Source organism: Amblyomma maculatum, chromosome 2 (assembly GCF_055883805.1).
Source record: "Amblyomma maculatum isolate TAMU_Amacu chromosome 2, ASM5588380v1, whole genome shotgun sequence".
Classification (NCBI taxonomy): Eukaryota; Metazoa; Arthropoda; class Arachnida; order Ixodida; family Ixodidae; genus Amblyomma; species Amblyomma maculatum.
In genome coordinates, this window is record NC_139345.1 from 219,475,077 (window position 1) to 219,492,566 (window position 17,490).

A 17,490-nucleotide genomic window follows, 5' to 3' on the forward strand; every position below is an offset into this window, starting at 1 on the left:
CAGTGCCTCTTTGCTCTGAAAGAAAACGGCAGCGGTTGACAGAATATCCATCGAACAGTTTGCCATGCACTAGCGTCAGGTCGCGTTATACCAGCTTACAGCTTTCAAAAGCACACTGCATAAAATGGTACATATAGTTTTGTGAAAAATTTAGGGGCAAAAATTGTTGATGTAAGTGCACCCGAAACTTCATTCGACCGTGCGCGACAGCACTGACGAAGGCGCGCTCATTATTGACTATTTTATTGCTCATACACGATAAATCAGACGCTGATTACGGCTTCTTCCTATAAGCCATAAGGGGTGAAATATCAGAACCTGCCGGTTGCAACCGATGCGGGCGGAGCGAAGAGCGAGCGCGCGTTTCCCTTGCGCGTGAACGGCTGTAGCGGAGGAGCAGCAGTGGGGCGGTGGCGACCCCACCGAGGCGCGGCGGGCGGTGGAAACAGACCCCATTGGAGAGGCCGTAAGAGAAGAGAGAAACGCGCTCTCCCTCGAGACCGGCTATGGTTCTCTATTGGCCTCAAGATCGAGCAGAGTCGCCACCTTGCTGCTCAGCGGCGAAACCTACTCAGTGTGGATGCGTTTTCCCATCGCGTGCCAGCCCGCAGTGATTTACGCGCGCGCATGCAGCGTGTACAGCAGTGTGTTTGTTTCGCAGTTCCTGTGAGCTTTTGCTTACCTATACGCCTCTTGCAAAATAAATATGAACGCTTCATTAAAAAAAATATACTTGTCCGTATCGAGCATGTCATGCTTGGATAAGGACATCATCCATCGCGGTCTTTGGCGCTTGAGACATGCAATCCTTTGACATGCAATGTCTCAAACGACGTGGTGCTGTCGTTACCGCCGTGTCAAAACAAAACAGGTCGTTTCCGTCAATAAACGTTAATTCAAACGCTCAGAAATCGCATATTCCTATTTCTGTTTGGAATACCGCAGCTTCTAAAACATATTCCACCGCAGACTGCTTCATATAGCAGAACGCAGTTTGAACAGACCACTCTATGCATGCTATGCCGTCTGTGTGCACGATAGAGTTGTGTGAGTACTTTGCTTTTTTTTTTCCTTTTTCTTTTTTTTGCTTTTAAACCTCTGTCGCGATGTCTCAATGGTAAGGGCGCTCGACTGCTGATTTCGAGAACGGGGGATTCAATCACATCCATTTCGAAAGGCGTTCGTCTGTTGCGGGATTTGACTGCACTATAAGCAATCCCACGTGGTAAATGTGGAGTTAATAATGAAAAAAAACGACACCGAAACCAGCCTCTGCAATCATCCTTCATAGCCGATGCCGCTTTCATGCGTTAAACCCGGGCCAATATGCATTTCTTTTCTTTTCTTTTGTTGTTGAAGGCTTCTGTGCATCCGTAAAAGTTTTAGTGAGCACATTTTGCTTTAGAGAAATGCTCGAATGTTTGGGAAACATATTCCCTGCACCTAATTGTCACCCTAAATATTACATAACACACCTAGATCAATGTACTTCACTGGTAGCCTATTATGATCTTTATAACCCCTTTTCGTCCAAGTGCTGTCTTCCGACAAAACTCATCATTTCTGACAAGGGGACTAAAACAGCTTCATGCGGGCTTGAATATCAGTGTTTAGTTCGGGAATAAATACATTTTTATAGTCGCATGATAAGATGACCTCCATTTCTTTCGGAATAGTTTTATATCTGGCATCTGTTTTGGAAGCAACCCTAATATTTTACTTCGCATAAGATTTAGTCACTGCTAAATAATTAGTGATAAAGAAATTTTCAGCCTGTAAAATTGCTTCCCAGAACATGACAGTGCCCATGCGCAGTTTATAACGATGTCCTCGCAGCGAGTAATTCGTAGCTTGCACTTTAACGTTACTGAAAATTAATCGCTGATTATTGTAAATTCTGTCAAGTGTGTAAAAGTTCTCTGAAAGGGTAAAATTTATTTGCATTACAAAACAAAATAATTACACTACTAATTTACCGTTAAATATTAACATCACACACATCAGAAATACCTTATACTTTCCTCGGTTTCAGGAAATCATTTACAGTTAGTGGCTCATGCATTATTACACTATCGCATTCTATGACTGTGGCCGCAAAAAGCATCTCGGCAAATTCAATCCACTCAGCGCTGTATACGTGAACAATTAGCTTTCTTGTGCGGCGAGGTTTCTGTATAGGGTCGGCGTGATCTCATTTTTGGGGAATACTTGTGCGTGGTTGTCTGGGCCAGAATTGATGTGCACTCAGTCTAAAGCAACTCGCCATGCAGTGCGCTGCCAATGCTACATTTAACCTGCTTAATCCTCGAGTCAAGTACGATATAGTGAACCAGGCTGCCTCGATTCAATGTAAATTACTGCAGGTCAGAGCACGAACCTTGTATCTGCGTGGGCTTGACACTAAGTTCGCCGGTCTCACTCGCATGAGACACGTGCAAACTGTTTAAAAGTCGATAGAGGAAAACAAAGCTGTCGTTAGGCAGGCGCGTGAGTGCGGTACAGCGCAAGAAACGTGCAAAGTAAATCTAGAAGACAGATGGTTGCGTGCTGTGTTTTCCTAAAATCCGCTCTTCTCCTGCTGCATTGGCGGAATTTTCTGCAATATTGCAGAAATACTGCTGAAGACACGTTTTCATCGCCAACAAACCCGCCGTAAACTCGAAAGCAGACCTACGCAGCGTGCGTTTCTGCGAGCGCCGCCGGCTGCCGATCCACACTGGATCGATGGAAGGAATATAGGAGCGTCCTCTTTGAAACGGGGTGGTAGCTAGCTATCATGCTCATTTTTCTCCATATATCTTAATTATTGATTTAGAATGGTTAACTAAACCATCATTCTATTTATTAAATTTTTGTTCCTACATTACTAACATTATGTCACTTCTCTGCCTGTAAGCCACCAATCTTCCAGTCGTTTTTTGCTAGTTTCCACCGCCGGTTTATTCACCCGGCCACTGGTATCTCTAAACCTCAGAGCTTCAGGAACAGTGATTGCGCCTGCATCAACTCCCGGATGGATACCATTACATTCGAGTATAATATGGTCAATTGTTTTACTGGAGTTTGCACATACAGCACATGCGTCATCTCCATTGTTAAATTTCTTTTTGTAGCTGCGCGTTCTAAGGCACCCTGATCTAGCTTCAAAAAGTAGGGCACTGCCTCTTGAGTTATCAAATAAATCTTCCTTCCTGATCTGCATTTTCCACTTACGGTATAATTGCACACTCTGTTTCTTTTCCATCGAATTTACACAATTTTTACCTTCTGTGTTTTTCACCTGTTGCTTAATGCTCTTTATTTCTCCGTCCTTGTTACTAGCATACTTACTAGTTAGTTTCCTAGTTCTTTTCCTCCATTGTGAGTCAACGCTTATTAGGTACAGGTATTTAAATACTTTAGCTGCCCATCTGTTACTGTCCAATTTCCTCAGGCGTTCCTTATATAATATTTTATTCCAAGCTTCCCGCTCTACGAAAGATGCCCAGCCCATATCTCCCTGTACCGCCTCATTTGTAGTTTTGCCGTGGGCACCTACTGCTAATCGTCCAACGGATCTCTGATTTGTTTCTAATGTCGACAGTACCTCTGATTTTAGGCACAAAACCGCATTTCCGAAAATAAGTCCGTGAACCATAATTCCTTTCCAAATACCCCTCAAAACCTCATACCTATTGTATCCCCACAATGCCTTATGCTTCATATTCCCGGCATTCCTTCGCCCTTCGGCCTTAAGTGATTGCTCATGCTTTCCAATATATGCCAATCCTTCGTTTACTCATACCCCCAGATATTTATATTCTGCTACTCTAGGTATTTCAAGGCCTTGTATTTTAAGACCCTGATCAGTTGAGCCGTTGAAAATCATCAGACCCGACTTAACTGCGCTGAAACTGAAGCCTAGAGCGGCCCCATCGTCTCCGCAATACTTAACTAAAGTTTACAATTCTTCCAGACTCTGAGCTAGCAGCACAATATCGTCTGCATACATCAAACCGGGGAGGCGCTGCTCTACCGCCTTTCCACCTAATCTATATGACAGGTGAAAACCTAGGTTACTGTCTTGTATCCTCCGTTCCAGGTTTATCATATAAAGTATGAACAGCACCGGTGATAGAGGACAGCCTTGTCTTAATCCTTTGCATACTTTGACATCCTCCGTACTTCGTATCCCTTCCCACGTAATTTCTACTTTGTTATCCCTATATATTTCCTGTAGGAACTCTATTATCTCATAACCGATACCTTCTTTTAATATGTTCCACAGGCGTTCCCTGCTTACGTTGTCGTACGCCCCGTTTATGTCCAGGAAGGCCAAATACAAAGGTCTATTTTCCAGTCTAGATATTTCGATGCATTGGGTAAGCACGAATAGGCTATCATCTAAGCGCCTACCATTTCTAAAGCCGTTCTGAAGTTCTCCGAGTATCTTGTTACTTTCAACCCATGCTTGCACCTTTAATTTCACCGCCTGCATGGCTAACCTGTATGTAACAGATGTTATGGTAATCGGCCTGTAATATTGTATGTGCATCCTGTCTGCTTTCCCTTTATAAATCAATATCATTTTACTCTGCCGCCAGCTGTCCGGAATTTGCTTATTCGTTATGACTGTTTCCAGAGCTTTTAGCAACGTTTCCTTACTTTTTGGACCGAGTTCATTAATCAGCTTGATCGGAATTCCATCTATTCCTGTAGATGTGTTTTTAGGAATATTTTTTTCTGCCTTTGTGCAGTTTAGATTGGTCAGTTCTAAGCTGCTTTGTATTCTGCTACCTTGTGTTGCTTCCTGATTTGCGGAGATTACCCTATCGTCGCTCTTAAATGACTCGGCTATAACTGATGTAATGTAGTTCACTGCGTTATCTCCCTTTAAACAATTTCCCTCGTTATCTTGAATCCGATCCTGCTTTCTTTGATTCTTCTTCCCTAGCCAGCTTATATGGTTCCAGAATTTTCTTGCTCCACCTCTAAGGCATCGTGTATATCAGCCATCCAGCGATGGGTGGACTGTCATATTTTACTTTGGACGAGGGCCTGCACCTGAAGTTTCTTTTGTCGATATGATTCCCTTTTTTGGACGATTTCCTCCTGAGATACGTGTGCTTTCTTTGCCATTCGCTGTTCCCTTGAAGCAGCCCGTCGTTGTTCAATAGCTTCCCTGATTTCCTTATTTCACCAGCTCCGTGGCTTCCTCTGTCTATTCCAGCGGTTTGCTACTTTAACCTCCTGAATTTTCCTCCTTATGAGTAGTTCTACCTGTTCATAATCCCAGTCTTCCATGGGGCTTTTCTCTATTGCTTCCTCTATGTCTGCTGCTATCTGCGTTATTTGATCGTCGTTTAATTTTGCGTTTACGTTTTGTCTAAGTTCCATTTCTCTTTTCATCAAGGGCCCCATCTGCAGACTAATACGTTTATGATCACTTCCCAGACTACACTCCCCTTCTTCGTCTATTTCCGTTTTTGTGACCTTGCTATAAATTTCCTGCGACATTAGACAATAGTCAATGGTCGTCTGCCTGTTGCGGAATTCCCACGTGATTTGGCCTTCACATTTTGTTTCTCTATTTACTATAACTAGATCGTGTCACTCACAGAAATCTAGCATTAGCTTGCCATTACAATCCGTGTATCCATCCAGATCGTCGATGTGGCCGTTCATGTCCCCCAGTAGAGCAATATTGGCCCCGTTTCCAGTCTGGCTTATATCGTCACTGAGACATTCAACAAGATCCCTGTTTTCGTGCCTGCATTGATGTCCTGTTCCTAAATAAACTACCCCTAGCCATGTCCTTATGCCGGCAATTGTTCCTGAAACCCAGATATGCTCTTTACAAGATGATGTAATTCTTTGCCAATTTGTTCTCTGGTGTATCAACATACCTACCCCTCCACCCTCTTTTTCCGTTCTCGTTCTGTTGCACCCTTCCCAGACGTAGCCTTCTATAAACGGCGGATCTTCTAGATCCCTGAGATGAGTCTCGCAAAGAGCATACACACCTATTTTGTCATCCTTCAACTGCTGTTCTATCTCTAGCCATTTCGCCCTTTTTCTACCTCCTTGCATGTTTATGTAGCTGATCCTAGGGTTAAATTTCTTTTTTGCACTTTTCTTTCTCGACCTACTCTTTGCCATTTTGGGGGGCTCGGCCTCCATTATTACACTTTCTTCTGCTTCACTTCTAACTACCTCTGTGCACGGAGTCCTCGCGGACCCCCTAAAAAAGCTACAGCTGATCTCTGCTCCCACCTTTCTGTTAAAATGAATGCCATCTCGCTGAAAAGCCCTACCAAAACCTGCTTTATGTACCTGCCTGTTTACCTCAACCACTTCGAAACGCTTCTCCATGCTTAACTTTCTTATGTCCTGGTTAACTGTCACCACGTCCTTTTCCATCTTTCCGTTCAATCCTAGCACCTCTGGTACTGTGCATACAACTGTCTGTGTCTGCTGTGCTATCTCCCTGATCTCGTCAACTCCCTTAGCTAAACTTTCCACCACTCCTGCAGCGTCACCATTTAGGACATCATTTAGCCCCGCGGCTACTATTACCATACTGCGCTCTGCGGAATTCTTCAACAGCCTATTTTTACTCTCTTTTAGCACTGCCCTCATTGTTCTCCCTGGGAAGGCTCCAACCAACGCTCTCTTATCACCCCTTACACGTTCCAAGATATCTCGCTTGCACCTGTTCATGTTAGACTCTCCGCTGATAAGCACCTGGGCCTTCTCTCTCCTTCTCCCAACTGTTGGCTCCTGCTTTCGGTTATCTGTGTCCTTATCTCTGGGATTTTCATTCTTTCTTACTTCTTCCTTTTTTTCCGGCTTCTTAGCTGCTTCTAAATAACTCTGACGGTTCGGATCCGCCTGACCTACTTTGCTTATGCCTTCCATGCCAGTGCTGGCCCCTGCCACGTGGCCCGCATTGGAATGTTCGTCCTCGTTGGCTCGAAGGATAAAGTCGGCCCCTTTTTTTTCAGTTTGAGTAAGCTGTCCAAGCAGTTTCTGATTTTCCGCTCTTAACAAACTTACTTCATTTTCTTAATCATCCACACGAGACACTAAACTGCCCCTTTCTTGATCAAATCTATCTAGACGCGCACTCAGTACGCAACACCGACACAAAAAGTCGCTGCCTTCCGCTTCACCTACAGAGTCAAAACTCGTTTCCTTGAGATTAACCTGCGCCTCACACTGAGTACACTTTACCTTCTTTTGATTGCCCATCTTAAGCGCTCATCGACTGAACTATATCTATTATGAATTCTCAGAATATACAGATTGCCAAAAGAAGAGACAAGAAACGACTAGCAAACACGCGTTAAAAACCAATTCTGCGAATGCCAATAGCCTAGAAAAAAATATTTATCTAAACAAGATAGCTAAATAATAAACGCCAAGAAAACCTAGCTGCCGGCAAGAAAAGCCAGGCCGCTAGGACCAAGAGCTAAAATCTATTCTTTTGGCTGCACCTAACCTAACTAGCTGAAAACGAAATAAAGTTAATAAAAGAAAGAACTCATCTGTTTGACGCTTCGGAAGCTCCCGCTGTCGCCAGTCCGTCCGTTTCCGGTAGCCACGTGCAATCGGAGGAGCGATGGAACACGCGTCCGCACCACAGGGCTGTCAAGCGCGGCGCGCCGATCGTGCCATCTGGCGGAGCTCGGCTGAAGCGGTTGCTCAGCTCGGCTGTTCAAGGTCAAGCGTGGCGTCCGCCGGGGATACGCGACGGCTCGAACCCTGGCGCAGTATTGCTATCGCAATAAAACCCGCGGGGAATGCGCTTTAAAAAAGCCAGTAGAAAAGTAAACACCGAGGTGGTTCTAAACAGCTTGATACTAAAGAAGTGGCGCGACGATAATTCCGTCCTCTCTGTTTCTGAAAACATGCATTCCACCCGCGTATTTATTTTCAGTGCTCCTAACGCGCATTTTGGCCGTCTGGCTGGTAGCCCCTGTGTCTTTACTGCCCGTAAATCAGATATTTTTATCGAATGAAACGCATAGTCGGCTGTCAATGCAGCTTTTAAAACCAAATACTAACATCGGGAAATGGTGCAATGCTTGGAAATTATTGGTAGGGATCTTCGCCGTGTAGCTTGATTTGGAAACTTCGCCTGCGGACGATCTGCCTACAGCGCCCCACTCCGAACATGGAGAAGCTGAGGCTTGACAAAATGACAGCGTGACGCTACCCTGCGACAACCAACAATGCGAATCCAGGCAAGATCAAGCTCCGCCAAGGCCTCAACGTGAACGTCGTCCGCCGATACGGTGACCCTATCTAAGCTGGAATGGATATTGTGTGCGGAAACCGACGCACAGTCACACTGTCTCCTAGCAAACGGACACATGGCCGCTTCTTGAACGTGCGAGCCGGCCACTTCGGAGAGGTCCCCCTGTCCACGCCGACGACGACGCGCGGGCCAACGAAACCCGAGCCGTGCGTTTCCTTGGAAATGGACCGTCCTCGGACCATGTGCGCGACTGAGGAACCAATGCATTCTTTACAAGCGCTCGCATTTCTCTCTTTCCTTCTCTCTCAACGCTCAATGAACGCAGTCTCTACCCAGCGACCGCATCTAGAGGGTCCTCTTTCACGGGGCTCTCCCGCCCCAAACATAACAGTAACTCTATTGACTTTATTCCTTTGCGAATTTCTCGCGTTTAATCTGTTCGCACAGTTTCGGTAAAAGGTGTATCACGATGACATACATTTCTACTGTAAATTTTTCAGCAGATGCCAGGATTCGGCATTCTCTGCTGTGTGCCCTGGTGAAACAATTATAGCATACGTGCAAGAGGTCCGGACCAATATCCCGCATTTCACGAGTCAACAGGTTTGAGCTTTTACTTTCGGCTTGCCATTTCACGTGACTTAATGTACACATCAGGTATTTCTACAACGATATAATAGTTATTCAACATGGAAAATGTGTTAATATTCATGAAATAAATGCGCAAATGTTTCCTGAAGTATTAATATCAGTACATATTTTCACATTCCGACAAATTGACCATCTCAGAACATTGCAAGATAATCATGATTGGTTACTATTTACCGTCCCAAAGAGACCCAGGCTATAACGACGCTCATAATAGAGGAACCATTCTTATATTGACGCTGTTGGGCATTCTGGCTGTGAATTTAACGAGTGCTACTTACTTTGTCATTGTAAAATGAATACAAAGCACTTTGTAACATGAGTCAATGTTTGTTTTCCAGCCTATTTCGGGCTTACAGAATATTTGTGATTAGGAACCCTTCAAACTTCCTGAAAAAGGTGATGCTGAGGTTGAAAGAATTTTGCTGGAATTTTTCTGCCAATGTCGTATCCAAAAACACGTGATGGTATGTGGAAGGGTGCGCATTTAAGCTGAAAGCAATGTGTCTGTGGCATAATACCAAAGACGACTTGAATTATATTTGCTTGAAGTCTGTGTTCAAAATAAAAAAATACAATGGTTCAAGGCTGCTGAACCAAAGATTGAGCGAAAGCATTAGCTGCGGGTGACCGAGCGTTCTTCTTCTTCTCTTTTTCTTCTTCCTCAGCCCACATATAAAGACCCGCTTTATCCAAGCCGTATGAACGTGCCTTAGTGGCCTAAAAGGGTAACGTGGATGCCAGGGTTCTAGCAGGCGGATTCTGACAGAACCGTTCCATGTGAAACGAGAGATTCAAGTTGGCAGCACCTGCCAGCCGCTTGAGTTGGTAGCCCAGCTTTCACCCTAGAATCACGTGGGGTGTGACGTCACAGCGTCACGTGGGTAAGACGTGGCTACCGGCCGCGCTACGCTGAAGGCTCGGAACCTAGAGTAGTATTGCTTTCTCAATAATGCAGAGTATTCTGAGGCAGCCGCAAATGTATTTTGAGCTATTTGCTTATGTATAATTTTCCATACCCAGTATATATGTATGTAATGCTACATTTGTTTACCCATGTATTGTTTCTTGCCTCGTGCAATTTTTTTTCTCACTTTTTTGTAATGTAGACATAGGCTGATGTATCCTACGTTTTGTCTGCCTTCCTGTTTGCTTTCGGGCACCTAACTGTGACAGAATTGTATTGGTTTTGCTTTTGTATGAAGCAAAATAAATGTTCATTTCACAGAGCTCCTGGCATCTTTCCTGCAATACTGCTGTTTGGCAAAGACTTTGATGCAGCTGCGTTGATGGCAGTCAGCAGTAATTGTGACTTAATTTTACATTTAATTACTGAAAGTAAATAGAAAAATAATACCACACCTTACAGAACAGAAATAATGTGCCAACAGGGCGTGGCAGTACGGCAAGCGCTTGCTAGCATTCGAACTGCGCGCTATGGCGCAGCGCATTTCAGCATTCAAACTGCGCGCCTTTAATGAGAAAGAGAGAGAGAGAGTAAACTTTATTTGTTTAACGGAGTAGCGTGGGTGGTTTCCTCAATCCAGGATACCATTGGCCTGGGCTTTCTCCCGGGCCCTGGTGAGCAGGCTGCGCTGCTTAGAGATACACGTGTGGGCCAGCTCTGCCTCCCACTCCGCTTGGCTGAGTCATCATCATCATCATCATCAGCCTGATTATACCCACTGCAGGGCGAAGGTCTCTCCCATATTTCTCCACTTAACCCGGTTCAGTGCTAGCTGCATCCACTTGACCCCTGCGAACTTCTTAATCTCATCCGTCCACCTAACTTTCTGCCGCCCCCTGCTACGCTTTCCTTCCCTTGGAATCCAGTTTGTTACCCTCAGCGACCATCGGTTATCCTCTCTTCGCACTACATGTCCTGCCCATGTCCATTTCTTCTTCTTAATTTCCACTAGAATGTCGGTAACTTGAGTTATTTCTCTGACCCACTCTGCACGCTTTCTATCTCTTAATGTTACCCCTACCATTTTTCGTTCCATAGCCCTCTGGGTTGTCCTCAACTTAAGTAGAACTCTCTTGGTTAGCCTCCACGTTTCAGCCCCATAGGTGAGTACAGGCAAGATGCAACTGTTGTATACTTTCCTTTTGAGCGATACCGGTAAGCTGCTAGTCCTAATCTGCGAGTGCTTGCCAAATGCGCTCCATCCCAATCGTATTCTTCTTGTTATTTCCTTTTCATGGTCCGGATCTGCGGTTACTACCTGTCCTAAGTAGACATATTCGCCTACTACTTCCAGTATTTCTCTACCTAATGTAAACTGCTGTTCCTTCCCGAGGCTGTTGAACATTACCTTAGTCTTCTGCATATTGATTTTCAAGCCTACCTTTCTACTTTTACTGTCTAGGTCATCAATCATTTTTTGCAGTTCATCCCCCGAGTTGCTTAGCAAGGCAATGTCATCAGCAAACCGCAGATTACTGAGGTATTCTCCATCTACCCTTATCCCTAACTGCTCCCATTCCAAGTCTCTGAATACTTCCTCTAAACAAGCTGTGAATAGTACTGGGGAGATTGTGTCTCCTTGCCTAACACCTCTCTTTATGGGAATTTTGTTACTTTCTTTATGCAGAACTATGGTTGCGGTGCAGCCACTATATATATCTTCCAGCACTTTCACGTAAGGCTCGTCTACCCCCTGATTTCGCAATGCCTGCATCACCGCCGAGGTTTCAACTGAGTCAAATGCTTTTTCGTAATCAATGAATGCTATGTATAAGGGCTGGTTATATTCCGAGCATTTTTCTATCACCTGATTGATGGTATGGATATGATCGATAGTAGGGTACCGTTTCCGAAACCCTGCTTGATCCTTCGCTTGATTGCAGTCTAAGGTTGTCCTGATTCTATTAGCGATTACCTTAGTAAATACCTTATACGTAACAGACAGTAAGCTGATTGGTCTGTAATTTTTAAGGTCTTTAGAGTCCCCCTTCTTGTGAATGAGGATAATGTTTGCATTCTTCCATGGTTCCGGTACCGTCGATGACACCAGGCACTGCGTATACAGGGTGGCCAGTTTTTCTAGCACGATATCCCCCCCGTCTTTTAGCAAATCTGTAGTTATCTGATCCTCTCCAGCTGATTTCCCCCTTTTCATAGTTTCTAGTGCTTTCTTGACCTCGTCCTTCGTCACTGGTGGAACGTCTGACTGTTTTTCCCTACCGCCAATCTCATTACGGTCCTGACTACTTTGGCTACTGTAGAGATCTGTATAGAACTCCTCGGCTACTTTGACTATCTTGTCCATATTAGTGATGACGTTGCCCGACTTGTCCCTTAGCGCATACATCTGGTTTTTCCCTATGCCCAATTTCTTCTTTACCGCTTTAAGGCTTCCCCCGTTCTTTACAGCATGCTCAATTTTCTCCATGTTATACTTCCTTATATCGGCCACCTTGCGCTTATTGATTAGCTTTGATATCTCGGCCAATTCGATCTGGTCTGTTGGATTGGAAGCTTTCATACTCTGGCGTTTCTTAATCAATTCTTTCGTCTCCATAGACAGCTTACCGGTATCCTCTCTAACTATCCTACCGCCTACTTCTACCGCGCACTCAGTAATGATATCTCTGAAATTATTGTTCCTTGCCTCTAGGGTAATGTCGTCCCCCTCAGTTACAGCTGAAAACCTATTCTGTACCGAGATCCTGAACTCTTCTGCCCTCCCCCTCACCGCTAATTCGTTGATGGGTTTCTTTCTTACTAATCTGTTGCGTTCCTTCTTCAGATTTAGCCTAATTCGGGACCTCACCATCCTGTGGTCACTGCATCGCACTTTCCCGATTACCTCTACATCCTGCACAATGGCGGGGGTTGAACACATTATGAAGTCGATTTCATTTTTAGTCTCTCCGTTAGGACTTTTCCATGTCCATTTCCGGTTCTTCCGTTTGCTGAAGAAGGTATTCATGATTCGTAAGTTATTGCGCTCTGCAAACTCAACTAGTAACTCCCCCCTGCTATTCCTAGAACCAATGCCATAGTCACCTACTGCCTTGTCTCCTGCCTGTTTTTTCCCTACCTTGGCATTGAAGTCGCCCATTAGTACAGTATACTGCGTCTTTACTTTTCGCATTGCCGATTCTACATCTTCATAGAAGCTTTCAACTGCCTGGTCATCATAACTACATGTAGGTGCATAGGCCTGTACAACCTTCAGTTTATACCTCTTATTAAGCCTAATTACGATGCCTGCCACCCTCTCATTAATACTATAGAATTCATCTATATTACCTGCTATATACTTATTGACAAAGAAACCTACTCCTAGTTGTCGTCTCTCTGGTAAACCTCGATAACACAGTACATGCCCATCCTTCAGTACAGTATGTGCCTCATTCGGCCTCCTAACCTCACTAAGCCCTATGACATCCCATTTCATGCCCTCTAGTTCCTCTAACAGCACTGCTAAACTAGCTTCACTAGCTAGGGTTCTAGCATTAAACGTTGCCAGGGTCAGTTTCCAATGGCGGCCTGTCCAGCGGAGCCAGGCTTTCTTAGCACCCCCTGCTGCGCCACAGGTCTGACCGCCGCCGTGGTCAGTTGTTCCGCAGCCGCTGGTGACTGAGGGCCGGGGTTTTATGGAGCTTACCATAGGAGGTTGTGGCCAATTACTGCACCAGGGTGGCCAACTCCTGTTCTGGTGAGGGAGTGCGTTGCCGGAGATGTTCACCGGCATCAGGTCGCACCCCAAACCTGTGTATGCAATTCCATCGACACGCGGATTTTTTTTTTTTTGTCATCCGGTGGAGAATTGCGCGGCACCGGGATTTGAACCCCGGTCCTCTTGCATGCGAGGCGGATGTTCTGCCGCTACGCCACCGCTGCACCGCTGCTTGGCTGAGTGCTCGAGCTTTATATTCCTCTAATTGCTCTTTGCAGTTCCATATCATGTGAAGGATGTCACATGATATGGAACAGCAAATTTTGATATTTTCGGGCCAGATTTTGTGGTATTGGGAATGTCCTAGCCTGTATGTTCCTCCAGGTTACTGCCTCCTGTCTGCTGAGATCTTTGTGCGGTTCTGCGTATCGTTTTCTTTCTAACTTGAAGTACTGTATTAGTTCCGCGTATGTGAGAGGGGCTTTGTATGCCCGTTGCCGTCGATTCCCTCGTGATTATGTGCTTCTCTTTTTTTCCAGCGTATGTGCGTCGAGCACCAGCCGCTTTGGGCCCCATGGAAGTGTCCCTATGACAAAAGCCTTGCTTTCGATGCGCTTATCTTCCTTCCCAGCCGATAAAGCCCCAACGACTGCCAGCTCGATCACTCGCGCTGCTTGGGCAAACACCAATGCAAACAGGAAAAAGCGCGCGTGGTTTAAAACAATGAAAGGGGCCTTCGGGCCCCACAGTAGTGTAACAAGGAGAAAAATACGTATGGCGATGCAAAGTCACATGACTGTATTTGACCACATGGCGTAAAGTTTTTTCCCCTTTGTTGTCGGTTTTTGTTTTGCGTTTGTTTCGTGCTAGATGAAGAAATGTCTTCAAACAAACTAGTCCGTCAGTTAACTCTAACAGCTAGGAGCTTTTCTTTTTTTTGAATGGCCAATCAATCTTGCAATCTTTTTCTGGCATTTGCATCACAATCTAACTAAAGTAATTTGTTTACTGCATGAAACTTGCTCCGCTCAGTTCTTTCTCTACATCAACTGCCTCGGTTTTGCAGGCACCTGTTACCGGGCGACTTTCGGAATTTCCACCGACGAGCAGCAGTCCGCATGGCTTGTCGAGCTCTGTTGGCCTTTGTACTTCCTTGTGAGTACTCGGATTACGTAGACTTTCATTACATATGGATAGCTATGATATCAACATGAAATGAAGGTTGAAACAAAAATCTGCCTATTGAAACAAAGCATACCCTGCTTGCCTAGCACAATAGCTCGAACTTTGGGAAAAAAACTTTGGGAAACTTTACGAATTTCCGGTTACGAGGCATTTCCTTCGCCAACACTCAACAGACCCAGCAACGTCGTCGTCTACGTACGACGTGAACTAACACATGTGCTCCACTCTGTTCCCCCGAACAATGACAACCAGTATATGTGTTTGACCGTGAAGTGTTGCGCCCTGACATTTACGCTAGTGGCTGCATACCTGTCACCATCAAGTCACTTCGACGATGACAGATTAAGTGATCTTACAGCCATCACTTCTGGACCATGGATAATCACAGGTGACTTTAATGCTCACCACCCCGTTTGGGGAGGCGTTCGGATGAACTCTAAAGGCAGAAAGCTTGTGTCCTTCGCCTCTGACAATGGTCTACTCTGCCTTAACGATGGAACGCCGACCTATATTAGAGGTGTTAATTACAGCAGCTGCTTGGAATTGACTTTCGTTTCACATTGCCTTACGAAACATGTCCGGTGGTTTACAGATATAGAATGGCAGCGACCATATCCCAACCTACCTCAACATTACCGGCCATTCGACACGTATGCGGCGTATTGATTGGACACATTTTAAAACTATTACGGAAGATACTTGCACCCAAGACTTGTCCACAAGTCTCGAACAAAAAATTAAGGACGCTATGGAGAGTGCAACCTGTACCTTTAACCCTGTCGCAAACTACACAGATTTTGACTTTGAACTACAGCGACTACGATCGCTTCGGCACAGGGCGGAACGTAGATACCGGCGCACAAAGTCTAGACCTCACATACGCAAGGCGCATACAGAAAAAGATCCAGCGCAAAATTCAATCCCTGGAGTCGAACCGCTGGAGTACATTTTGTGAAACTCTCGACCCACGGAAGTCATTGTCACGTATCTGGACTGTCATTCGCGGCCTTCGTACATCACCTCAACAACGACACCCTTTCAAATCAATCGCGCTTCACCAGGGATGCAGTGAGGTCGACGTAGCCGAAGAATTCTGCGCAAGAATAACAGGACCTTCAAACACACTCGCGCCACAGCAGTGTAGTGATGTTCCGCCATCGAGGGATTCACGGATGGATCTACTGTTCACACTGGAAGAACTTGACGCTGCTCTCGCTTGTTGTAAAAGGTCATCTTCGCCAGGGCCAGATGGTGTGACGTACTCTGCGCTTGCCAATCTAGGCCAAGAGGCTCGACAGGCTCTCTTGCAGACATACAACAGGTCATGGAGCGACGGCAAAGTTCCTAGTGAATGGAAGACAAGTCGTATCATTCCACTTCTAAAACCCGGAAAATCACCGCTCGATATTAATTCATACCGCCCCATTGCGCTCTCCAGCTGCGTCGGCAAAGTAATGGAAAGGATGCTATTAACACGCTTTGAGTGGTCCTTGGAACGACACGAAAAATATCCAGATTTCATGTCTGGGTTTCGACGCGGCCACTCCTCTATAGATAATGTCGTAGACCTGGTTACGTCAGTCAATGTCCAAAAAAATCTGAAAAGATTGACTGCGGCATTGCTTTTAGACATTAAAGGTGCCTACGACAATGTAACGCATGAAGCCATCCTAGATGCACTGGAAACTGCTGATATCGGAGGACGAACTTATAGCTGGATACGCAGTTATTTGTCAGACAGGTCACTGTTCATCCAGACAGAGGACGGACGAACATCCTCACATAGAACCTCTCGCGGAGTTCCGCAGGGTGGGGTACTGAGCCCCACTCTATTCAATCTTGTGCTCATCGGCCTAGTCGACCTGCTGCCTCAGTCAGCTCAGATCTCCACATATGCGGATGATATTTGCATTTGGGCCTCAAGCGTGACTCGACCCCAAGTTCGTGCAAGACTACAAAAAGCGGCATCGATTGTGACGTCATATCTTCGTGTACAGGGTCTTACTATCTCAACAGAGAAGTGTTCTGTGGTGGCCTTCACACGAAAATCAATGTCACAATACGCAGTATACATAAATGGCAAAGCTATTCCTTATGAAAAGAGTCATCGCTTCCTTAGAATCGTCATTGATAGGAACCTCTCATGGAGTCCACATATCAGTGGTATGAGGAAAAGACTGACGGCGATTGCCCATGTTCTCTCCTTTCTAGGAGGCAAGTCCTGGGGTGCGTCAGTGCACTCTATGCTGCAACTATACCGTTCACTTTTCCTGGGTTACATGCGGTACAGCTCTCCAATATTGAATAATATTGACACATGCCATTCATAGACGACGAAGATTTGAACCGGCGATTCGGAGAAGACGACGAAGCGAAACGGTGCCCCGCTTTCGTGCTGCCCTGACTGGCTGTTGGTGTCCTTCGGTGTCAGAGTGCCAGAGCGCCTTCTGTGTAACGTTACGTTACAAATCTGGTGGAGGTGCGGGGTATCGATCCAGTCCTGCAGAATCAACCTGCCAATACGGAGCTTACCCCCGTACATCAACGCCGCGGCCGCCGCCTACGTGGAGAGCCCCCTGAATTCGGACCCCTTCCGGCCGCTACCAGGACGACACACCCTCAGACGGCCGTAGAACCTGCTGCAATGACATCTGAGAGCAGGCTTCCCAGCCACATCCTGTGTCATCAGCCGCGAACACCCCCCTCCTTTCATGGCGACGTGTTCGAGGACGCCGAGGACTGGCTTGAGAACTACGAGCGAGTTGCTCGTTACAACGGGTGGACTGATGA